Source organism: Physeter macrocephalus, chromosome 16 (assembly GCF_002837175.3).
Source record: "Physeter macrocephalus isolate SW-GA chromosome 16, ASM283717v5, whole genome shotgun sequence".
NCBI classification, from domain to species: Eukaryota; Metazoa; Chordata; class Mammalia; order Artiodactyla; family Physeteridae; genus Physeter; species Physeter macrocephalus.
The window spans coordinates 40134631-40152924 of record NC_041229.1 but is presented as its reverse complement, the minus strand read 5'-3'; the positions used below and the strand labels follow the sequence as shown (position 1 = coordinate 40152924).

Genomic DNA, 18294 nt, shown 5'->3' with positions numbered 1-18294 from the left:
TTTTTTTTTTTTTTTTTTTTGTGGTATGCGGGCCTCCCTCTGCTGTGGCCTCTCCCGTTGCGGAGCACAGGCTCCGGACGCGCAGGCTCAGCGGCCATGGCTCACGGGCCCAGCCGCTCCGCGGCATGCGGGATCCTCCCAGACCGGGGCGCGAACCCGGTTCCCCTGCATCGGCAGGCGGACGCGCAACCACTGCGCCACCAGGGAAGCCCCTAGGCTCGTTTTAATCTGCGCCGCTTCTGCGAGGCCCTCTCAGACCCCGGGAGCCAAGGTGACGTCTCCGTGCCACTGATGCACACTCAGGGCAGCGCCTCCGGCACGCACCACGCGCTACCCTGAAACCTCTCTCACGCCACAGGCCACTTGATCTTGCTTTCGTAGTTCACTTCCACACACACTACTGGACTCACATCATGGGCCTCTGAACCTGGCGCTCTGTAAGCCCTGCAGTCTGCCCAGGCCCTGCCTGTGTCCTCGCCAGCCAGCTCTGGTCCTCCCAGGCCCGCAGACACCAGGCTCCTCCACCAAGCTCCACTCCCAGGAGTGAGGTTTCCTTTTGCCCACCTGGACCGGGGCGGCCTGGGCTGCTCTGGAGCCTTGAGTACAGTACAGTCCCCCCCACACTCAACCGCAGGTCTCTCCAGTTTGGGTAAACCATCAGCAGACAAATCTGGGACTTCAAACGAACCCGCCGTCGTACATGCACATGCACACGCACATGGTCAGGGGTATGAAACAAGCACAGACAGCATCCCGGGGCCAGCACTGTTAGGGCTGTGACTAGGCAGAAGGTAAAGCGTGAGCCAGGCAGACCCAGGCGTGAGCCCCAGCCCTGCCCCGCTGTGAGTTACACCTCTGTTACCTTCCCTGCACTTGAGCGACCTCAGCTCACAGCAAACTCAGTAGCAGCAGACAGCAGCAGGCTCTGCAAAGCGCCCAACACTGTGTGCTTCTCTTCTCCTGCATCTTGAAACGGGCAGCACGTGGCCCGTTTACCCTGCGTGGAGAGCAGGGTAAAGAGCCTCAACCCCCCAGGGCTTGGAGACCTGGTCCCACCTCTGCTCTGAACGACCAGGCCCGTAGCTGCACCTCACCTCTCAGGGCCTGGCTCGGCCTCCTCAAAAACAAAAGGGAGAGGCTGCACGAAGGATCCCCAGCACCCAATCTACTTAAGAAAAGGGAAGGCCTCTGCTCTGGGGCCTCGGTGTCTCACAGCAGGACTGGCATCGGAAGAGGATATCAAATGTGCTCTCCTGCCCAACCTGCCACCTTTGCCAGCTACCCTCCCACAACCCCAGCTGATCCAGGTCTTCCTCTGCCCTCCTTGACATTCGTTACTAGAGGACGTGCATTTTTACATTTAGCAAATGTAACGCTCACCCATGCATTTAAAAACACTTATTAAGGACAGGAGAACACAAACAAGAGTAGTAGTTGCTTACAACTGCTGAGTACTTACTAGGTAATATGCTCAGAGCTTTACAAACATTACTCTCTGAATCCCCAGAACAACCCTGTGAGGTGGGTACTGATTTTATTCCTAATTTACAGGTGAGGAAACCGAGGCCCAGGGAGAAAGGATAACCGTGCTTAAGTCACACAGCCATAAACGACGGAGCGGGAGCTGGAAATGATCCTAGAGTCTCTTCACCACCCCGGGCTGCCCCTCCATCACTCCTTCTCCCTGGCCCTCTTTGAACCGCAGGTAAAGGACACTGTCACTCAGGAAGTCAGAGCCTCCCAAAACCCACTGGGCTGCTCAACCTGCAGGGACGGCCCAGGTGACGGCCTCCAGATGTGTCCTCTACCAGATCAGGCCCCTGGAACACCTTCTAAGAAACCCTGCTCAGAGACAAACCATCACAATATTCCCATAACAAACCAGGGAAGTGGGGCACGGATCACCACACTGCTGGAAGGAAAGCCCCACCACACGCAGAATCGCGCCTCACTACATGCATGGAGGCTATTTCAGAAGTAAGAGCGTCTGATTTTCCATCATGTGATCCTTATATGTTCCCCCAGTTCAGCTCACCAGCCTGGAATCGCTGCCTCGGCTGTGCAGAACAGAACTGGTATCAACGTGCTGCTTATAAGCACTTGCTTCCTCGGGGAGAGGCTCGCAGAAAGACTCTGGCAGGTTACACCAAAATTATAGTGCTCTATTACAGTGCCCAGCCTCTGGGAAAAGCGGAGAGAACATGAAACCAGGAGCACTGGCTTCCAGGGCCACGTTGCCACCCCTGGCAGCAGGACACCCTCAGCAGAGCCTTGGTCCTCGGGGGCTCAGCTCCCTCATCCTCCATGGTTATGACAGACACCTCCCCCCGCCCAATTAAGATCCGGAAGCCAAACGAGTCTCATAGTCATACCAGTGATGGATGAAATGCCTACTAAACACTGTCCATTTCTATCACCTAGCAGAATGGCAGCCTGTGGGAAAATGGGCAGCCTCATACACTATTGGTAGTTTAAACCAGTACAGCCCTCGCGAGCACAGTGTGGGGATTTGCTGTAACAGTTTAAATGAGTAGAACCTGTGGCATACTGAGTCCACTCCTAGAGAAACACACGCATGTGTGCATAACAGCATGTATGTATGAAGATATAATAGCAAAACTAATGAGTCACTTTATATGTCTATCAATGGGGGACTGACACATAAATTATGATATATCTATACTATAAAATATTTTGTAGGCAAATTAAGAGAGAGAAGAACTACATGCAAGAAAAGGTCTACAAGATCCATTATGTGAAAAGATAAAATAATGAAATAATATATATGATGCAATCAGATTTATGCTTACAAAAGAAACAAAACTGTATGTGTTTGCGTCTGCAGAGGCTGATGGAAATTACACTTGGTTAGTGCTGAGGACCCAGCAGGGAGGCGGCACATGGGGGAAGGGTGCCAGAGGAAGGAGGACTCTACATGTTCTGCTGTTCACTTCTCCACTATTTGGATGGGAGGGTGCGGTGCAAGAGCAAAATATATTCATGTATCACCTATATCATTTAGAAAAAAGCCATCAAACTGATTTAAAAATAGCACCACCGCCACCGAAACTGGGTTTCATGTTCTGGTGTGAAACTGACACAGCAATTTGAACAAGTTTTGGTGCCACACTCCAAGGTCTTCCCGAGAGTTCAAGTGCAGTCTCTAAGCCACAGATGACAAGACTGGATCGGGATCAACAGGGGAGAAGGGAAATGCGGGATGCAAGGAAAATGTTGGGGTAAGCTCTGCGGAAGCTGCAAACCTGTCCTGCCCTGAACCCGCTTGGCTCCAGGACGCACTTTTCTGAGACTCTCCTCCCTCTCACCTCCATAGGATGAGAAGAAAGTAAAAACCAGATGAAGAGAGAATTCCCTTTCCCGCAGCAGAGAGGAGGCCACCTGCTGTCACCAGCAGAGCTGCTCCCAGGCGAAGCCAAAGAAAAAGCCTGGCCAAACTCCACCTTCCCGACAAAGGCACTGCGTGCCAGGCTCCTGGGGCTGCAGGGACAGCCAAGGCTGGCAGCCTGAAGCCCACCCATTTGAGTCCCTCCACTTCAGCAAACAACCAGGCCAGCCTCTTTCCACATTCAACACTAAAATCCAAACTGAACCAGTATACAAATCAGAGGGTTCTGCCAACAAAACAGCAACAAGGTGGAATAAGGAGAGATAAATCAGTGGTACCCTCGATAAACATATAGTTACTATTTCTGCTTGTCCATAGTAACACTTCTGTAAATTCAAACATTTGATAAATACCTTTTTTGGCTTCCTAGTAATAATTAAAACAAACACGCAGCCCAAACACACACATGCAGCTAAACATGGAGCAAAAAGGAAAACAGAGGGGCTTTGCTTAGGACATGATGTTCAGGAGGTAGCCTGACAGTTGACATCCCCACACAAAACGCTCTCCTCCCATTAAATAGGTACCCTGTTAGTGCACCACACTCACTGGGCACTTCAACAGTCCACGGCTGGGGGCTACTCACAGGACAAGGAAAAGAAGTCACATCTCGGAGGGAAAGGGGTGACCATCAAACAGTTGGGGGGGTGGAGTCCTTGGGCAGTGACTCACCGCAGAGATGGCCGTGACCGCGGACACCAGGAAGCAGGCAGACCAATAAAGTAACTCTCAGCCTCCTCTCCATGAGGACGCAGCCCAAGCAAAGCCAGAACCCGACCACCTGGCCAGAGCCCAACAAGAACAAACTATCTGAAGGGCACGGGTATTATGCAATCTGGAAAATGGAAGCCTGGGCAAGTTTCTTACAGACTCTGGCACTGACTAGGGGAGAGGGCATGGCACCAGCATATTTCTGATGCGGCAGTGGTGCATCCTATGATGGGGACATGCGGACACTAGCAACCAGGACCAACCATGTCCCCTCGCTCTGACTCCGGTTCTCCTGAGTATGGCTCAGCTCCCCACCGAGGCTGCACCCTTCAGGGGAGGGTGTTCTCCCCTCCTTGCAGGGCTGGCCACCACTGAGAACTTGCCCACCTCCACTCCCCATTCCCGACCAGCCCCTGTATGCTTGGTGACCACAAGTCACCCCCGCCTAGAGGCAGATCAGCCCTTGGGGAACAGCCAGAACTGAGGACCACAGCTACTGTGGTCCACTGGGTCCACCAGGGAACTGTGGGGTGCCGACTACATCCCAGGGAGACTTCCTCCTTTGGGGGCTTTTGCCCTTCAACAGTTTCACTATAAGTTTGAATGTTCAAGCCAGCACTTCTCTAAATGGGGTCTGAGAACCTGACTTCCATCCTGAGATGCTCCAGGAAAGGTAGAAACTAAGGCCAGGGTGGGTGGGCAAAGACAGGGGAAGGTGCTTTGGGGTTTTCCTCAGGTACCTTTCTCTGGCTGTCATGAGAGACCGGAGGAGGCAATTTAAGTTTCTGCAGAGATGCTTGCAGTCTACACACAGTACCTCCACTACCCAGCCTGTGGGAATGAGAAGGGCAACAGGGAGGGGAGAGGAAAGAAAAGACGGTTTGACTGCTCCGTCTCTCAACCCCAATCCAGAGCACTGAGCACCATCCATGCTGGCCTGTTCTCTCTGCTCCATCACCCCTGCCACCATCTTAACGTCCTGAGTTCAAGCCCTCATCCTCTCATGCCCATTACCCTGATGGCCTTGTTTCTCTTCAGCGTATTCCATACTCCACACAGTCTACGGAGCCACCCTTCTAAACCCCAGCCCTTAATCAAGCCCCAGTCTCTGGATGGAGTCCAACCCTGGCAGGGTGGGCGTGACTTCTGCCTGCCTAGGCGGTGCCGTCACAGAGATCACAGCTGCCGCTCGGACTGTGACACATGCCACCCCACCCCCGACTATGAGGGTGCACAGCCTTCTGTTTCCTCATCTGTGCAACAGGAATAACAGGATCGCCCTTCAGAGTTTCTATGGGGGCTAATCCAAGCTGAGGAGAGCCCGGCCCTCTAAGAATGACCACGACTCTCCCTGTCCCCAACCTGGCTTCAGACTCTCTGCTCTTCACCACCTCGCTGTGCTACCTCCTCATAACGAATGAATATGAGTAAACGCAGGAGAAAAGAAGGCACGTCCAAGATCTAAAAATGAAGGGTCATAAACATTAGGCTACCAAGATGTAGAGGACACCAAAATTAACTCATTATCAAAATAATGTGAGAGGAGGGAAGGGATGGGAAGAGAAGGAAACATTACTTTGGAGGAACTGCTTTTACAATAGACAGCTCTGCAAAATAAAAATAAATAAACAAAATAGGGCTTCCCTGGTGGCGCAGTGGTTGAGAGTCCGCCTGCCGATGCGGGGGACACGGGTTCGTGCCCCGGTCCGGGAGGGTCCCATATGCCGCGGAGCAGCTGGGCCCGTGGGCCATGGCCGCTGAGCCTGTGCGTCCGGAGCCTGTGCTCCGCAACGGGAGAGGCCACAGCAGTGAGAGGCCCGCATACCGCAAAATAAATAAATAAATAAATAAATAAATAAAAATAAAAAATAAATAAATAAAATAAAATAAAATAGACAGCTCTGTGATTTTTTTTTAAAGACTTCATTTTTTCCAAAGATTTAGGAAGATTACATTTCAAAAGCTCACAAAGGAGACCCTTCTGGTATTTTTTTTTAAAACTATTTCTTAATTAATACCTTCAGAGCACTAAGAAGTACTTTTATAGACTGACTGAATCTTAATAAAATTCTCAGAGAAATTCTGGCATCAGTCACAACAAACACCCTCCTGGAATTTAATTTCCTTTTCCGCATACAACTTACTATGGCAACTCATTTATGATGCCACCACAACCAGTCAAAATCTGCCTGGAGCATAAAAACTTCCAAGCCCCACAAGACAGCCTATAGCACTCGATAGAAATTGGCCCCATATTTAGCCAAATCCTACATCTAACAGAGACTTCCCCCACACCAAACTGTCCAGATTTTACTGGCAAAGTCAACTCTTCCATCTCCTTCCCAGCCCATATCTGCACTGCCCTCCCACCTTATACTATAGCTCTAACAATGCCTCCTATCAGCTCGAAGTCCCCAAACTCAGTATGTTTTCCCTGTCCCACAAAACGAATACAAGAGGAGAGAAGGGCACAAAATGGGCAACGGGAAACTAGCTACATCCATCTTCAGCCTCCTACCAAAGACGTGTCCCTTCTGGCTGCTGGTTTGGTTCAAGTCCCTCCTTTTCTTTTTTTCTTTTTAATTTTTATTGAGGTATAGTTGATTCACAATGCTGTGCCTGTCCCAGCAATTCCCTCCTTTTAGATGATGGTAGGTCCTAGAATATTCACTGCGTGTGTTGAGGATGGAGTGGGCAGACAAAAGCTAAAAGATTTATAAGTACAAAAATATACTTTAAAAGCCTTTCTCCCTCGAGGACAATTCCTACTGGAAGACTTAATCCCATTATCCCAAGTGCCCATGGGCGAGGGGAGAGAAAGGGCTGGATGCCAACTGTCACTGAGCACCCACTGCAACTCACAAGTGCATCTCATTTAATGCAAGGCAGATACTATCATCCTGATTTTACATACAGGGAAATCGGGCTCAGAGAGATCAGGCGATGGGCTCAGCAGGTACACCAGTCCCATCAGACATCAAGACTCTGGACTCATAAGCTTTACCCTACGCACATGGGGACACCCAGGTGCGTAGGGTAAAACACTGTCCTAGGTTGGAGGGCACTTTACAAGTTTACACATTGCTTTTCATATACGAGATCTCATTCAATATCATAGCCCTGTAGGATAGTTAAGAATTACTTTCCCACTATTGTAAAACACTATTTGCTTTCAAAGATCATCAGTAACTTGTGAAAGCCGGTGGTAGCACTTAGAGTTGTACCCTGTCTAAGCTTTGTTTCCTCACCTCACAGTGCATGATAAATGGTAGGGGCTCAAATGACAACTATTATTAGCAACATGATTTTTATTAATTTAATAGCCCTCAGCTAAAGTAAAATTTATACACACACACACACACACACACACACACACACACACACACATAAACTACAGATATTTTAAAGATTCAACTAAATTATCTGCTAAAGAGGATATAATTTTACCACTACCTCAAACATAGAGATAACCACTAACTGCAGCTGCCAAGAAGCTGACAGAAAAGGATTACTGAAAATGATGTGGTCAAACCCAATATGGATTTTGACAGCTACTAATGGAAGAGAACAGAAGGACAGGAGCATTCAGTTATGATAAAATACAAAAAAAATCCTCCTCTCCCTCCAGCATCATGGCTTGATCATGAATGTGCTGTTTGACCCAACCATGTCATTTCAGCTCTGTGATGACCCTCAGCATCCAAAATGAGATGGCCAGCAAGTGACACAGACGTTCTAGTGAGAGGTCGCCCAGGAGGTCTAGGGAATAGGGGTGGGGCAGATACATTATTACCTTGAGCTATTTTTAATGTGCTGCATCTAATGCACTGTTTGCCTCACTTAATTTCACTCACTTGAAAAGAAACCTGGGAAGTTCAGAAATGCCAGATGCAACAGGGATCAGCTCCCCACTTCTCAAGCTAGAACAGAAAAGATGACAGAAGTGTGTTGGTACAAGGATGGCAGCGTCAGTCAGACAGAAGGAAATCTATGCTACTATGGCAATGAGAGATCCTGGGGAGGTTCTTCGAGAAAGGCTGAGCCAAGACCCATCCAACTGAGCATCTACTCCAGGCTTGAAGGTTCAAACAAAAGAATAAAATTCAGGTCCACAGATGAAACATACGTAATTTTTTTAAGCACAGTTAACAGCTTTATGGTAATGACAGCTGGACAGCCATGTACACTAATTGCCTGCATGAGAACAATATCCATACTGTAAATCTAATACCAATTATTATTAGTTTTTGGTTTTGTTTTACTTTATGCAGGCTTTCTTGCTTCTTAGCTGTGTTAAATCCACCCTAATTTCTTTGTAATAGGCTGAGTTTGATTTTGTGTGGCCGATCTCGACTTACAAGGAAAAAATGTCAGTCTCCCTCAGACACCTTCTCCTGTGCCATCAGACTGCCTAGCTCTTTATACCCTATTTTGCAGGAAACTGAGTTCCAGAGAGGGGAAGTAATGCATCCAAGGCCATAATCCTTGCTAATATATCTAGGACTACCACAAGGTCTCAAGGCCTACAATGTAGATCTCCAGCTCTATCACTGTTGCAAATGACCTGGCATACTTGTGTCTTGAATACTAAGTTTATTTGGAGGGGGAAGAAAAAAAAAAAAAGCTAACATGAGTCATCTCCTTTGTCAAGGGGCACCACACAGATTGTTCTAATAAATCATCCAGCATCTCCAGAACCACTTGTTTCTGAAATAGCCAACCTCAGTCCCAGCCATGTCTTATGCTCCTTCAGGATACCCATGACCCTGTGAGCAGATGCGCTGCAGGGCTTTGGGGATCTCCTAGCCCAGCCCAGGGAATCCAGACGTTGCCGGTACTGGAGAGGGAATGGGGTGGGTGGGTGGCTAGGGGAGGGTCCGAGTTGCGTTTTCTCCTGGCAACAGTTATGATTTCATGCAGCCCAATCTTACTTCCCTTGGAACATCTAAATATCCCATCCATTCAGGGGTCCCTCCTCAACTTCCCCAGGACAAAATCACTGCAGTCTGGGAGGTGAATCTGGAAGACCGGGAGGGACGATATTTGACCCAAGCCGTAGAGGAAGCACCGCTCCGCTCCCTCCTCCACCAGTTACTGGAACTCCCCACCGGATCTTCAGACGCCAAAAGGCGTCCCCCACTCTGAGCCCGACCCCTCTTTCAGCGTCTGCCCCAACAGAGGCGCGAAGAGGCAAAGCCCACTCCCCATCGCTCTACCCCGCCACCCACTCGCCTCCAGTCCCCCCAGTGGCTGACCCCCGTGGGCCTCCCTCACTCGCGGGGTCCCCGCCGGACACTTGCCCGCTCCAGCCCGAGAACCTGAGCGCACCCCTTTCTCTCCGCCCGCAGAGGACCCGCGTCTCCCGCCTCCGGCCCAGACCCCCCTCTCCCCGAGTCCCTCCGCGCCCCGGGAGTCAGCCGCGCACCCGCACTTCCCGCCCGGCCCGTGCGGGCTCTGTCCGCCCCAACTTTTCCCGGCCGCGGCCGCGGCGCCGGCCCCGCAGCGGCGGGGATCCCGCGTCCCGCGCCGCGAATGGCGGGCGGGCTCGCGTCCCCTCGGCCCCGGCCCGCCCCGCCGGCACGAGTTGCGCTCGGGACTCGCTCGGCGCTCGGGCCTCGGCTGTCCGCCCGGCGCAGAGGAGGAGCCGGCGTGGCGGGAACCGCGCTGTCCCGGCGCCGGCACCCCCGCCCGGTGCCCGGTGCCCGCCCGCGCCGCTCCCTGCCCACCTGCCCGCCCGCGCCGCCGCCGCTCACCTCCTCCCGCGCCGCCGCCGCCACTGCCGGGAAGACGTGGCAGTGGCCGCCGCTCGAGCTCCCCGCCTCGCCTCTTCTCTCGGCGTCCGCGCGGGCGGCTCCGGCGCGCCGGACCGCAGCGCCAGGCGCCCTCTGCCGCCGGGAAGGCGAATCCTCTCGCCCTAACCCTAACTCGCCGGCCGCCCCCGCCCCAAGGCTCGCTCCCAGCCTGGTTCGGCTCTGCCGGAGACCCTCCCTTGTGGCGGTCCGGGGAGCCTGCCCTGACCAGCCAGCCGCTCGGCGCCCTTCCTCCGTGCCCCACCTGGGTCGATACATTTCCTGCTTCTCTGAATCTGAATGCCTAGCCCGCGAAAAAGTAAAATAGGGTTGGGGAGCAAACACCACGTCTCTCGTGTTCGTCATTCTCTCTCCTAGGGCTAGGTTAGCGCCCTGCCTGGAATACCCAAGGGCGCAACAAATACTCCTTGAAGCAGCGAAAGAGTGAATGAATGAGTAGAGATTCTGGCCGCTTTCCACCCACGTAGGCTTCTAAACCTCCAGAGGACAGAAATCCCCACCTGGATTTTTTTTTTTTTTTTTTTTGTAAATCACACACACACACACACACACACACACACACACACACACACACACTTGCGCAGCGTTGCATGAATAAGTAGGATTCACAATTCCCCACCTCAGACTAGCACCAAAGTTGCACTAAGGCCCGCAGCTCAACGTTATTCAGGGCCTTTAGTCAAACAGACTTAGGTTTTACATAGATCTACCACTTAAAAGCTGGGAACTCTCGGGAAAGCTAATCTCCCTGGGCAGTTATCTCATCTACAAATTAAGAGTAATAAAATCTACTTCATAGAGTTGTGAGGATTAACTGAGATCCTGCACTGTGTGTAAAGCACTTTACTCAACCCCTCCACCCCACCTATGCTGTATCTAAGTGGTAGCTACTGTTACTATTATTACTAATCTAGTAGGTAATAAAAACTATAGGTAAAAAGTAAAATAATGGCTACCTTTTCATCTGGGGACACCTTAATACCCTTGTATGTGGGGTATTGTCACCTACCCAAGAGAGCCAGCCCCGGGAGCAAGGCCTTTCCAGTCCCTCTTCTTCCCCACCCCGAAGAATTAACTGGTCTTGGGTTTTAAGACCAGTTATGAGCTGGTCTTAAGAGCTGTAGAACTGGCTCTCCTGTAGGTTTTCCGCCTGGGTTTCAGTGGCCAATCTCTTAATGAACAAGTGTTTATTTTATTGCGAAGGCAGTCAATGTTTAAGGGCCCCTGTGGTCTACAGACTCTTCCTGCTTTCTCCTTGCCCTCTCTCAACACCTTGAGGCCGTCTTTTCATTTTTAACAGTCTCCTTCCTGCTCTGCACATAAAACAGCAGTGAGTGCAATGAAGTGGCATCAGACAGGACTGGGCTGGATTCCCAGCCCATCCACCTTGGGCTTTCTGCACCTCAGTCCCCTCAATGGTAAATTGTGGAGAATGATGCTTATCTGTGACATTGAGAGAATTGGTGATCTAGTCTGTGAGTGAAGTCCCTGGAACATATAGGTGTTTAATAAAAGGCAACTATCGATTCATTTATTTAACAAGCATTTAGGGAGCATCCACTGAGTGCTGTAGGTGCTGGAAGAGCGAGGGAAACAAACATTGGTGAGGTACGATTCTTGCCCTCAAAGGAGTCTGAGGTCTAGTGGATGAGACAGGAACCCACATGCTAGGGCAGAGGGGTTGGGAGGATATAGATGCTGCTAATATGAAATTAGCAAGCCTCAGTTCCAAACTGGGGCAGTGTTTCTGCAATAGAGATTGCTTTAATTCATTATCATTGTAAATGCCATTTTCCTCTAAATACGTACATAACTTTCCAAGACCACTGCAAAAAATTAATGAATAATTTTGTGAGGCAAACAGAACCATTTGATGTAGGGTTCAGTCCCTTAATAAGGTGACTCCAAATGCTTCCTTATACTAGAAATAACATGTACATTGTGTCTTTGTGAGAGTACTATAATTTATAAGTTAAAGTTACATATCTTGCAATGCATATCTAAGAGGGAAAGTCCACATACTGTGGACCTCTAATGTATCACACCGCCTATCCATGCCCATGATGTAGCCCCCTCCTGTATTAACCCTGGGCTTGGCCACACGACGTGTTTTGGCCACTGGGACATCAACAAACATGGCAAATGCAGGGATGTTTGATGAGCACTTGTGCCTCGCTCCTTGCCTTCTTGAAACACTGTGAAGAAAGTGAAGAAATCTGATCCAACCTCCTTAAAAATGAAAGACTCAGGCAGAGAGAGGCTCACCATCCCGGCTGTAGCAACCCCCAGCCAACCCACCAGCTGAATGTAGCCACATGAGTGAGCCTAGGCACGACTAGCCAAAATGACCCAGGCAACCCAAGAGTTGTGAGAAATAAAATGGTGGTTGCTTTAATCCACTAAGTGTTGGCAGCAATAGATAACTGATAGACACATCACACACAGGCGTTTCGACAGTTGCAAGGTCTCAGTGAAATTCAGCCAAGAGTCAATACTCTCACTAGTGTTTTCTGTCATGAAGCGTTCAATTGAAGTTAACATGTCTCTGCTCAGCAGAGTGTCACACTTTAAGTCATTCCTTCTTTCAAAGTTCTTCATTGAATGGCTACTGAGCCTAGTACTGGTTAAAATCCTTTTGCAGCCAACAGGACAATAAGCTGGCAAAATCAGCTTAAAAACCACTTTAAACATTATAACTCCTTGGAACACAGCAGGTGTTATAGAGGTTGGGTGTTTATCTCTCTATTGTTTTTCTTTTTTTTTTGGCTACGTCGGGTCTTAGTTGCGGCATGTGGGATCTTTTGTTGCGGGGCTTGGGCTCTTCGTTGCGGGCGCGGGCTTCTCCCTAGTTGTGGCGCGTGGGCTCCAGAGCACGTGCGCTCTGTAGTTTGCAGCACGTGGGCTCTCTCGTTGAGGCATGTGAGCTCAGTAGTTGTGGCGCGCAGGCTCAGTTTCCCCGTGGCACGTGGGATCTCAGCTCCCCTACCAGGGATGGAACCCGCATCCCCTGCATTGGAAGGTGGATTCTTTACCACTGGACCACCAGGAAAGTCCTTATCTCTCTATTTTATTATAAACTTCTTGATGATGGACACCTTGTCCAATTTGACAAAGTGTGACCGTAGATCATGAACATCAGAGAAGGAAGGGAAGTTAGATCAGCTAATCTACCACCTCATTTTATAGATGAAGACACTGGGGCTAAGTGAGATTAGAAGAGCCTTACAAATTCCTAGGGTCCTGGAGCTGGCTCAGAGCAAAACTGAGATGACCAACTCAAAGATCTTTACACTGTTTCTTGGATTGGATTGTTCGGTGGATTGTTTTTTCTTTGTGACATTGGTTGCTACTAAAAATATCCTCCCCATGCTCAAAAGAGCTTTACAACTTTCCTTTGCATTTAGGATAAAATCCAAAGTCTTCATCTTGCCCCACAGGGTCTGGTGCAGCTAGCCCTCCAGAGGCATTCGTTTGGCTCTACCCTTCCCTCAGAACACTCTGCCCACTCCAATTATTTTCTGTCCTCGCATCACTCCACACAAGATTCCAAGCCCTGAATGAAAGCCAGTTTGACCTGGCTTGGTCACATGACCTAGCTTGATCACAACCCCAACCCGAGAAGAATGGGGCTCCCTGAATGAAATCCCCCAAAGATAATCATCAGGTGTTGTTACCAAAAGAAGAGAAAGTGGATGGAAGGTGACCAAAGCCAATGAATGTCCACTATGTTATCTCTCAGGCCTCAGCTTAAATGTCACTTTCTCAGGGAAGCTTTTCTTAACTACTCCAACTGTGATACTCTTTCATGACACTCCTGATTTTTCACTGTTCTCATCACATTTTATAAATACATATTTATTTGTTTGTTTGTTTCTGTCATGGTCTCCCTCCATGAGAGAAGCGACTGTGCGTGTTTACCCACTACTATATCCCCAACACCTGGTGTGGAGCCTAGGGCATAATCGGCTCTCAATATTTATTAAATGAATGAATGAATGAATAATATGGGCCTTATGATTCTTCTGACTCAGTCCATATGACATTAGCTTTGTAAGAATGGCGAAAAAAACAAAGAGAACATGAGGGTATAGGTTTGTGGAAGACACACCTTGTTGTGACACTGTGAAGAGGACAAGAACTCACACTCAGGATGAAGGAGGAAACACTACCCTGTGCATTAGACGTGCCATGTTGTGCTGGGCTGTGCCAGTCTTGAGAAATAAATTATCGAAGCAGTGAAGTAAGAAAGGGGAGGTCTAGAATGGTGAAGGCAGCGTGCCTCAGAGTGTGTTTGCAGAAGTAGGAAGCCTCAAAGCTGAAATTGGGTTTGTGGCCTGGCTGCAGCTGCCAGGAGCACATGTCAGCCGTGTATGTTCATAAAATTGCTCCCTCAGCCCCTTCCGTACCCGGCTGTGTAGCCTCTACAGCAGGGTTCCAGGCTCATCTGCTGACGGCCGCAGGTCCTTGGAGATGTTTTTGCTACTCAGGGGCAAAACAAGATCTTATTAGAGCAATGTAAAGCTAAAGGCATTCCATTTTTGTATCAATGAATATGAGACTTGTGATAGCTTGGGGTTTTGTTTTCAACCATTTTTCAGCAAAATAAAAAGTTCGCAATCTCAGTACCCCCTAAACGTTTTTGTAATGTTACAGGGCCATGCAATCTGAAAGCCTTGGACGTTACTGCCTTACAATCTCAGAGACCTGCGTGACCCCTGCAAAGGCTCAGTAGACTCAATAGACCATCACTCATTCAACTGTTGTTGTTTGGATCGCGCCTCTGTTTCCTTTCCTGCCTGTCGCCTACATGGCAGACACGTTAGCTGGTCAGAATGTACAGCCTAAAGAGGCTTCAATCCCAGGACCGCGTCTGTGGCCGTGGGTCAGGAGGAGCTTGGTGGTGGCTCCGGAGATGTCCAGTCAGGAATGAGGCTCCGGGCTTGGGGTCTGGTCAATGACAGAGTACGTGTGTATGTGCGTGTGCACGTGTGTATGCATGCACGCATGTAGGTGTGTGCTTGTGACAAAGGGAGTCCTTCTTAGGTCACCAACACTGTTCCAACAGAGCGGGGCTACTTACTCCTAAGGGGAGATATTGTTTTTAATCCCTGTCTTACAAAGGGGAAAACTGAGACCTAGCACACTTAAGTAATTCACCTAAAGCCCAACTGAATACAGACGTCAAACAGTTAACACCTTTGGCAATGTTTCCCTTCGCAGGTACACAATTGGTGTTAAAGTTAAATCCAATAAGAATTCCCAGAAGCTGACATTCTGGAAAGACTCTTCTAGAACTAGAAAAGGGGTGAAATTTATCTTCCCTAAACTGAGGAAAATACCCAATTTCTTGTATTTGACAAGTGGTGTAGCATTAAGTCCCATACATTTCCATTTCCACCAGAAGCTAGCCTACCCATTTCATACACTTAGTTGGAATTTGAATTCCTCAGAGAAGACTACTGCATAAGTATCAAGTATTATAATAAAAATGTCTTTCTCTCACTGGTAGTAATATCATACATCAATACTTTTTTAAAAAAAGAAAGACTTGAAACCAAATTTTATACCTACTCAATTCTACAGTAAAGGGAGACCTGCCCATTTTCATAAAGCTGTAAAATCCCATATAAGGAAAGTTTTAGGATCTCTGCTTTCAGTTGTACAAAGACATTGGAGCAGTAATGAAAAGTTCAACCAAGATCTTCATGCTCACTGCTTCTGGGTTTCTGAAATTTAAGTCTTCAGCTAAAGAATGGAAAGGAATCCCTACTCCACCCCACCGCTAGCAACCAAAGCAAACTCTCAAGCCAGCAACACCAGTGGATTCTTTCAACTTAATTTCTTCACAACTTTCTCCCTGCTGACAAATGTTACGTTTCTATTTCAACAGAAATAAGAGCTTCATTAACTTGCCTGTCTTCATGGTCATCTAATTCCTTTCAGGCTTTCATGGCATTTTTTTTTTTTTGGCTGGGAAAGTAAGTCCACAGTAACACACAACTCCCCAGAGCCCCATTAAAGGCAGAACAGTTGGAATGGTTGGCGTGGGTGGAACAGAGCAGGACACCCCACCTTTATTGCATAGGTTGTAAATATTTCACCACAGGTTTTCAATTCCAAACCAAAAAGCAATGTTTCTTAACTACCTTAACTCTCAGATTCATAACCCTTGAGATGTTCATCAGTGACTCATATACCAGCTGCCCCTTTGGTCTGGCACATTTTTTAACATCAAACGGTATTTCCTATCAACTGTGCGCTGGTCCTCAAAGGAGCTTCATCATCATCAGAAAGCACTGATGTGGTTTCTAGCCTATACTTAACTCTCCCATCACTCCATGCGTATTTCCTGAGCACTTTGTATACGCAGGCACTGCAGTTGGGTTTTATGAATGCAGAAGCAAGCAAAAAAGACACAGTCCCCTCCCTCACAGACCAGTGGAGAGAAAAATAAACATGTAATTACAAATGATTTTAAGTGTTTTGAAGAAAAAGAACAAGGCACCTTGAGAAAGTTTAATAACAGGACCTAATTCTAAATTGAGAGGTCTGGGAGGACCTTTCTGGAGGTGACCTTAAAGCAGAGACCTGCGAGATGAGTGGGGGTTGGCTCCATGGGGAGCCCATGCTGGGGTACGTGGTCCTCCTCACCCAAGGATTCTGTATTTCTTGGATGATGACCAGGACAAGGAGTGCAACTCCACGGTAACTCATTGCTTTCAGAGAGGGGTTCTGGGAGACCTGTGGCCTCACAGGTACAGACACAGGACAGGGATGGTCTTCCTTCACTACTCAACCCACACTCTGCTCTCTCAACTCCTCACTCCCGGTGGCAGCACTTGGGTGAGCACATCAAGTGAGGATCACTTAGGTTACCAGTCCAGGTGAGTGTTTTACCTGGATCCTGTGTGTGTGCAGCCTCTACACCTAAGCTGTAAGCTCTTGGAGAGCAGGTGACTCTGTTTTATTCTCCTTGCGTGATGCTTACAGTGCCTAGAAAAGGGCTTGACTCGTAGCTGCTGTTCAGTGAACACCTGCTTAATTGAATTGGATTTCATCTCAGCGTTTAGTTGTGTGGTAAACATCTGATATGAAAGAAGGGCCACACTAGACAAAGTAAGTATGCTTTAGAAGAGCAGAGATTAAAAGAAAATGGCATGAAGAGTATAGGAATGGAAGCACTTTCTGAAGCTTCGGGAAATCTGGCCTGTATGGCTTTGATTGACGCTGAGAGACCACAGTTCCTCGGTTCTAAGACTCAGCGGTAAGATGCAACGCTGATTTGATTGAACAACAGTTTACTTTTCTGGGCATGGGGAGGAGGAGAGGGCTGCTTTCAGTGTATACACATATTGAGAGCGATAGCCTGATTTCAGAAACATCATGTTCCCAGAAAGTATGTCTTATAATAATAATTTTAAAAATCAGTACCCATCACTAGTTTTCACGGGACTTAAAATTTATCTTCTCTTTTGCCTGCCTTATAGCCACAGTAATTTTTTTCTTTTCTGTTTCCTTCCTTTCTTTTTCGATAATAGTGCCTCAAATTCCTCTGAGAAATTATTCTTCCTCACTAGATACAGTCTGCTGAGGTATTTGATCAAGGTGCCCAGCTCTCCTCTAGTGCAGAGATGGGCACCTGACCTGAGCTAGGCCCACTCAGACATTGGAACAATGATCAAGGGTTGAAAACCTGGCCCCAGATGGAACTTGCTTATGCTAGATATGGGATACAGATAAGACTGTCCAGAAGCTTCTGCTACAGAGGTCCTCTAAAACTGCCTGGCTACAGAGTTAGTTTCTACAGAGTTAGTTTCTGTTACTTACAGCCAAGAAATGCTAAATCATACACTGCCCTTGACTGCTGGTACATGTAGAATTGGAGTTCTTAACCGGGGGTCCATGGGCTTGGAAATGGTCCATGGATGGCCATTAGGAGTTCCACAAATATGATATGATTTTTGTACGTGTAGATAATGCATTTTGGGGGTAAGATGGCCTACAGATAGCTTTCATTAGATTCTCAAAGAATCTGTGGCTGAAAATAGATTAGAAACCACTGATTCCAGAACAAGGATTCTTAAACAAAGTCTGTGGATAAATCTGGTTGGGGGAAAATGATACCTTTGTTTTCACTAGCTTCCATGCATGTTCCTTTCCATTATGAATATAAGCAACAAACCACAGTATTATTAGCAATATCTGTGACTTTGGCACCAATAGAAGTCAGATATTTTCATATCACATTATAGTGTTGCAGATATCTCAAAATATAATTTACACCTCTCACTACTTTAAAATTACAGTGTTGGGCTTCCCTAGTGGCGCAGTAGTTGAGAATCTGCCTGCCAATGCAGGGGACATGGG

The 18294-nt window shown here is 48.3% G+C and overlaps 1 non-coding gene across 1 annotated transcript in view; it reads right to left on the bottom strand.

Annotated features, from left to right (window-relative positions):
- LOC112066982 (uncharacterized) overlaps positions 1-10030 on the bottom strand; it is a 77141-nt gene extending 67111 nt beyond the window's left edge. The window contains exon 1 of the transcript XR_008619621.1: positions 9871-10030. This is a non-coding gene — a transcript (uncharacterized protein). The remainder of the gene's footprint in view (positions 1-9870) is intronic.
- Positions 10031-18294: the final 8264 nt, after the last annotated feature.